The sequence below is a fragment of the Myotis myotis genome, unplaced genomic scaffold (assembly GCF_014108235.1).
Source record: "Myotis myotis isolate mMyoMyo1 unplaced genomic scaffold, mMyoMyo1.p scaffold_m19_p_11, whole genome shotgun sequence".
Lineage (NCBI taxonomy): Eukaryota > Metazoa > Chordata > Mammalia > Chiroptera > Vespertilionidae > Myotis > Myotis myotis.
This window is the reverse complement of record NW_023416315.1, coordinates 19,001,041-19,007,040: the sequence shown is the minus strand read 5'-3', so window position 1 is coordinate 19,007,040 and position 6,000 is coordinate 19,001,041. Positions and strand designations below refer to the sequence as shown.

General features: G+C 59.2%; 1 protein-coding gene across 4 annotated transcripts in view; it reads left to right on the top strand.

Moving 5' to 3' along the window:
- Positions 1–1,259: 1,259 nt before the first annotated feature.
- The window catches only part of ADCYAP1R1 (ADCYAP receptor type I), a 45,525-nt gene continuing 40,784 nt past the window's right edge, over positions 1,260–6,000 (top strand). For all 4 annotated transcript variants that reach the window (XM_036327696.1, XM_036327694.1, XM_036327692.1 and 1 more), the window contains exon 1: positions 1,260–1,636. The gene's annotated coding sequence lies outside the window, so the exon portion shown is untranslated. The remainder of the gene's footprint in view (positions 1,637–6,000) is intronic.

Below are 6,000 nucleotides of genomic sequence, written 5' to 3'. Positions count from 1 at the left end.
CGGCCCCCTGTGTGGACCCGGGGAGCTCCTTGTATCTTTCTGGGGCCACAGGTACTCCCTGTAGTTTCCATTACGGGCTCCTGCTCTATCTTCCGGTCCTCTTTTCCTCAGTTGGATGGGGGTCCTTGAGGGAGAACCCCAGTCTCGCATCTCTCTGCTTCCCTCAGGCTTCCTCAGCAAGGTGGCCAGAGCAAGACTCGGGCCCACAGGGGGGGTGGACAATAGCTGATGTAAATGGGGAAGGCCACAGCCTGGTTGCAGAAGATGAATGTGTGTGTGTGTGTGTGTGTAGGGAGTTCTTGGCATGCTGACATGTGGGGCAGTGACCAGAGCAGGGATGGACAGTTGGGGTGGGCAGAGGGTGAATACGTGGCCCGGGGGTGGGTTCTTAAGAGTTGGCTCTACCACCGATTCTGGCTGCATGATCTGTTTAGTTCTCCTTATTAAGCCTCAGTTTACCCATCCGTAAAGGAGGAAGTTCAGTAGGATCCCAATAACAGTAGCAACAGCCATTTGTTCTTCAGTGGAGAAATAAGATCAGGGAAAACCTATGGGGTATGTCAAGGCACATGAAGAAGCTGAGGCTCAAAGCCATCCAGCTAAGGGGCCTAAGCTTACGGAGCCCTGGCTCCGGAGCAGAGCAGCGTCTGTCCATTTAAGCTGCGGGAGGCCCCCCTGTGTGCCCCTACCACTTCCCTGAACATAGAGGCATTCCCCAGGAGATCACCCCCACCCCCCTGTGTGCCCCTACCACTTCCCTGAACATAGAGGCATTCCCCAGGAGATCACATTTGACGACATCCAGGCAGGCTCCCCAAAGCCAGCTGACCTTTTCAGGCCGGGGCTGCGGGGACACCAACCCAGGAGAGTCAGGACTTGCCGGGTTAGGAAGGCTTCATGGAGGAGGAGGAGCAGACACGGAATCGTGAGGCTGTGGGAGGGAGACAGCACAGGGCTTTCACGCTCTGGATACCTTGGGGAGGATAAAAAGGAGGGCGGTGAGCCCTGGGAAAGGCACCACTCGGAAGCCCGGCGACCAAGGGGGAGTGGTTCCCCCTCATCCTGTCCTCCCGGGTCCGCTGTGCAGCTATCAGCTCTCGCTGGTGTCTGCCTGGGCGAACGCGGCGGGCGGGGTCCCGCTCCCCACGTACCACCGCTCCCGGCCTAAGCCCTCCCCCAGGCGCCCATTGGCCTGCACCCCAGCCCAGCCTGCGGAGCGCGTGGGGGTGGGGATGGGGGTGGGGGAGGTGGTGGTCTGTCGCCTCCCTCCAGCCCGCAGCTTGGCGGAGGCGGCGCCTCTCCCTGAGAGCTGACCAGGCTGAGCGGCGAGCGGCGCGCGGCGGGAGAGGGACGGCGTGGGCCACCGCGCTCGGGCGGTGACAGCGGCGGCTGTAGGCGAGTGCGGTCCCCACACACGCACACGCACACGCCGCCGGGCAGGGACCCACGGCCCCAGGCGGCCGGCTGAGGCACGCACGCGGACACCCGCGATCGGCGCGCACTCCTCGGCGCACACGCTCCCCATCCCAGCGCGGCGCGGGCGTGGGCGCGGACTCGCCTCTGCGCGCCTCCCCGCGGAGTCTGCCCCGGGCCGACCCGCAGCAGCCCGCATCCCCGAAGGCCCCGCCGGGAGCAGGTAAGGCCCGTCCCGCTGCCCCTGTTCCTCCACACCCTGTCCACCCTCCCAGACCCCAGAATCTTCGCCCCTGGGGACTGCGGACCCCCTCCTCCAGGGCAGCGCGGGGCCAGCCTCCGAATCTAAAATGAAGCCCCCTCCCGTCGCTGCTGCCTTTCTGCGCGACAGTCTGACACCCCCACCTCTTGGGGCGACTGGTCCCTACAGCCCTTAGCGGGTGGGGTCGACCTAGCTACCTCTCGACCCTTCCCCTTCCGGTGCCAGAAGAGAGGACCTCGGGTTGGGAACGCACTGCGGACGAGAGACCTATAAGGACCATAAGGACCTGCCTCTCTATTCCCAAGGCACAAGGACGCGCTGCGTGAATTGGGGAGGTGACGCTGAGGGTCCCTGGGGGCTGGATGTCGCAGGTCTCAGGAGGTTTGAGGGCTGAGCAAGCGATGTGCTCGGTAGGAGATGGGATAGGGGCCAGAATAGAATGCCCCGCTTGGGGACACATTTGGGATTGTTGTCTCTCGGTTTCCCGCAGCGTGGAGGGGCTGGGTCAGGATGGGTTTGGTGGTCCCACCAGGAAACGCCATCGGGGCCTGTGGGAGAAGTGCACCTGCCTGCCAGGCTGAAGTGGGCCTGATCGAGACCCCTGCCTGCTGCCTTAAAGGCACAGGTCCTGCGGCAGGGGTGGGAGGAGGGGGCCTCATCCTGTGAGTTGGGGCATCAGAAGGGGCCAGGGCTCCGATGGATGGAGCTAGATGCTCAGAAGGGAGCCCAGCAGAAGCTGATTCTATTTCACATGGAGCTGGGGAGTGGAGCCTGGCCCCTGGAAGGAGCTCAGGCCTCCTTTGGAAGGTGCTGGAGGGGGGTACGAGGGGTGGGGGAGACTCCCCGCTAATGCTCCAGGCCATGTGCATGCTTTTCATGCAAGTGCGTCAGTTCCCTTTCTCCACCTCCCCCAGCCTCACAGTGTCCCACCAAGCCCCCCTCTAAATAAACCCACGCACGCAAAAACAAAAAACCAGGCACGCATTTGGCTTTTCCTGTGAGCAGCCCTGTGTGTTGGGGGGCTGGTGAAGGGGACTTGGGAGGGATGGGGCCACACACATCTGTGGAGAGCTGCCTGCCTTGAGGCTGCCATTGCACCAGGCTGAGAAGCATCCTGAAGGCCAGGCTAGAGGCATTTGAGTGGCTGTGGGCTTCAGAAGGGGATGAAACACTGTTTGAGCCTGGGGGGTGGGGTGGGGGTAGCAGCAGCACCCATATTCTCCCAGGAGGCCCCAATCTGAGTTGGGTGCTGGGTGCAGGTGGGTTGTGTTGGAAGAGCTCACAGGTACAGATGAATTGGGCTCCTGATCCCCACTGACCTTGGAGAGGGCAAGCAGAGGTGCCAGTCTGGACACAAGCCGCAATTTGAACGTCTAAATTAGAGACAGGCCCTGTGCCAGATCTGCCAACCAATCCATCAACAAGTGTGTGTGGGGTGACCAGGGAGGCGGCCCATCCCTTCCTCCCCCGCCACGGGCAGTTCACCCGCGGTTCTGCGTCTGGGACAAGACCCGGGAGTCTGCCCCCCTGTTCACAATGAGGGGACATGGCTGTGGGGAGTCTCTGGAAGGACCCTTTTCTGCATTCTCAGGGCTAATCAGGCTAAAGACTGGCAGGGGGTTGACATTGGAGGAAGCTTCAGAACCCATTTTCTCTCCTGCGGCCACCCTCTCGGCCAGGCCCCTACGCTGGGATGCTCTCTCAATTTGTGTTGAATAAGCAAACACACAAAATGGGTATTTACAGTCAGCATATGGAACCAAGAGGCTAGGAAAGACAGGCGCTAAGGTGGCTTTCTTTCTGGGGATGTGGCCTCAGGACTCCAGGTCATTGACTAAGGGCTGGCAGTGGCTAAGGGGAGGACAGACACCTGGTGCTGTCTGCCAGAGGGCAGAGCCAAGGCTCAGCGCAGTACCAGGAAGGCCACCCGGCATGACGCCTACACCTGCGTGACAGTGGGTTTCTCGTCCGGGAGGCATGTGAACCAGAGTCCGGTGCCCCAGACAGGGCTGCCTCGGGGATTTTCTACTCTGGGAGGGTAGAGGCCCTGGAAGCCTCGGCCACGTCTGAACAGAGGAATCCGAGTCCGGAGTCTGAACGGCTGGGCCTAGTGGTCCAGCTGCCAGGCAACACGCAGGCAGCAAATCAGCTGCGATGTGTTTGTACCGTGCCCTGGATGCTGTCACGGGCACATGGTGACAGCCACCCCCACAGTGACACACAAAGAGGGGGTGACACACAGCCGGGGAAGCATAAAGGCTTCCTGTGACACCGGCCAGAGAGCCGGGACAGAACATGTGACAGCAGAAAGACAAATGGACATTGGGGCACACACCCTCAGATCTAGATGTACCTGGGACCCCGACATTTGCCCAAGGAAGGCCGCAAGAATCCTCCTAATGCAAGCCCAGGTGCACGGGAACTGAATGCAGGAAGTGCGTGTGGCATGAGATGAGGACAAGGGCTGGCGAGCTTTCTGCAAAGGGCCGATTGTCCGTATTTTAGGCTTCGCTGGCCACACACTGTCGCAGCCACTCAGTTCTGCGGTTGCAGCGTAGAAACAGCCACAGATGATATGGAAACAAATGGGCATTGCTGTGTTTGATGCGCTTATTTATGGACTGAGATTTTGAATTTCATAGCTTTCATGTGTCGTGAGATGGGAGTCTTTTCATTTTTTTTCCTGACCATTTAAAACTGTAAGCATCATGCTTGGCTCACTGGCTGTCCAAAACTGGGTGACGGGCTGGATCTGACCCGCCGGAGGGGCTGCCAAGACCTGGGCTGGAAGGGAGAGGTGGTGTAGGAGGTTGAAGAACGGAGGGGCTGAGTGCTAAGGGCTGGAGCTGCCCTGGGGGGCCTGGGATGCCACCCTCCATCAGCCTGGAGCTCAGAGGGCCCCTCTGTTTCGTGGGTCAGTGCCCGGAGAGGCTCCCCACCTGGCCTGAGCGCCTCACCCCAGACAGGCCTCCGCTTTGTCCATGTGATGAATCTCCCACGCTGAGGACCCCTGGAGACCACATTCGGGACTGAAAACAAATCAGCATCACATCACTGGGCTTCACCAGAGCCTCCTTTCCCATTCACCCCGTGCCCAGGTTTGTGCCCGCCTCCACCAGGAGGGCGACTACAGGGAAACCTGTGTGCCCCCCTGGAAGGGGAGGGTGAGGTGCTGCTCTCCCACTATGGGGGCGCCCAGGAGGCTAAAGAATGCCTGGAAAGACACACTGGAAAGATATTAGAGCTTCTCCCTGGGGACCTGGACCAGCCGCTGGAGAGCCGGGAGTGTCCCATCCCAGGAACTGAGCCCTCTGCAGCTGCAGTGCTGTAGAAAGAGTGCTGCAGGGGTTGGGGCAGTGGGGGTGGCTGGAGGGTCTCTGAGGAAAGTGGGGAACCCGGTGAGTCACCACTGGCCTGGTGTGCTGACTGATGACGCTGTTTTTGCGTGTGTCTGGCAAAGTGGCTCATCTGAGGACTCAGCTGCTCTTTTCAGTTCCCCATCCAGGTCTGTGGCTGTGCTGATGGGGCCTGAGGAGGGCAGGCCTTCCCGAATCTGGATGGGGAAGCGGACTCCCTTCCAGCCCAGATATCTGTCACACATCTGTTCCTGCCAGGCTGGGGCCACGCTCTGCACTGGGTGACTTTGGAGAGTGTCGCCCCCTCTCTAGTCTGTTTCCCCACAGGAAACTCAGTACCACTGGGAGGTGGCTTTTAAAGTCCCTTTGAGGTCTGAAATGCTGTGCTTATAGTTGCAGCTTCCTAAGGAGAGAAGTATGGGCAGGGGACAGCAGAAGGCCTGACCAATCCCCAAGGGCGTGAGAAGGGTCACTCATGGGGTATCAGTGGGTTTTGAGCTGATCTTTCAGCAGTAGCAGAGGCTGGCAGGAGCATAGGGATGGAGTGCACAACCTTTGGAGCCAGGTGGCTTGGGTTCACTTCCCAGCTCTACCACATATTTGCTGTGTGACCTTAGGGAAGTTGCATAGCCTCTCTGTGCCTCAGTGACCCCAGCTATCGTGTGAGTGAGGATAATGCTAGTAACTACTTCACAGGTTTGGCTAGGTGAAATGCGTTAATGCGTATTTATTGCTTGGAAGCGTGCCTGACACATACTGAATGTTTAATAAATGTTAGTCATTAGTAAAGAAAGGTGCAGCTGGCCTGCTATTTCCATTTTGAATGTTACACGGGGCTGTGGGGGGATAGAGGTGTCAGCAAGAGAGTGCAAAACCCTGAACACAAGTGGTAAGAGAATAATAATAGTTAACATATGTGTAGTCCTTACTGGGAGCCAGGCTAATACTGTATAAATTTCTTGGTGTCTC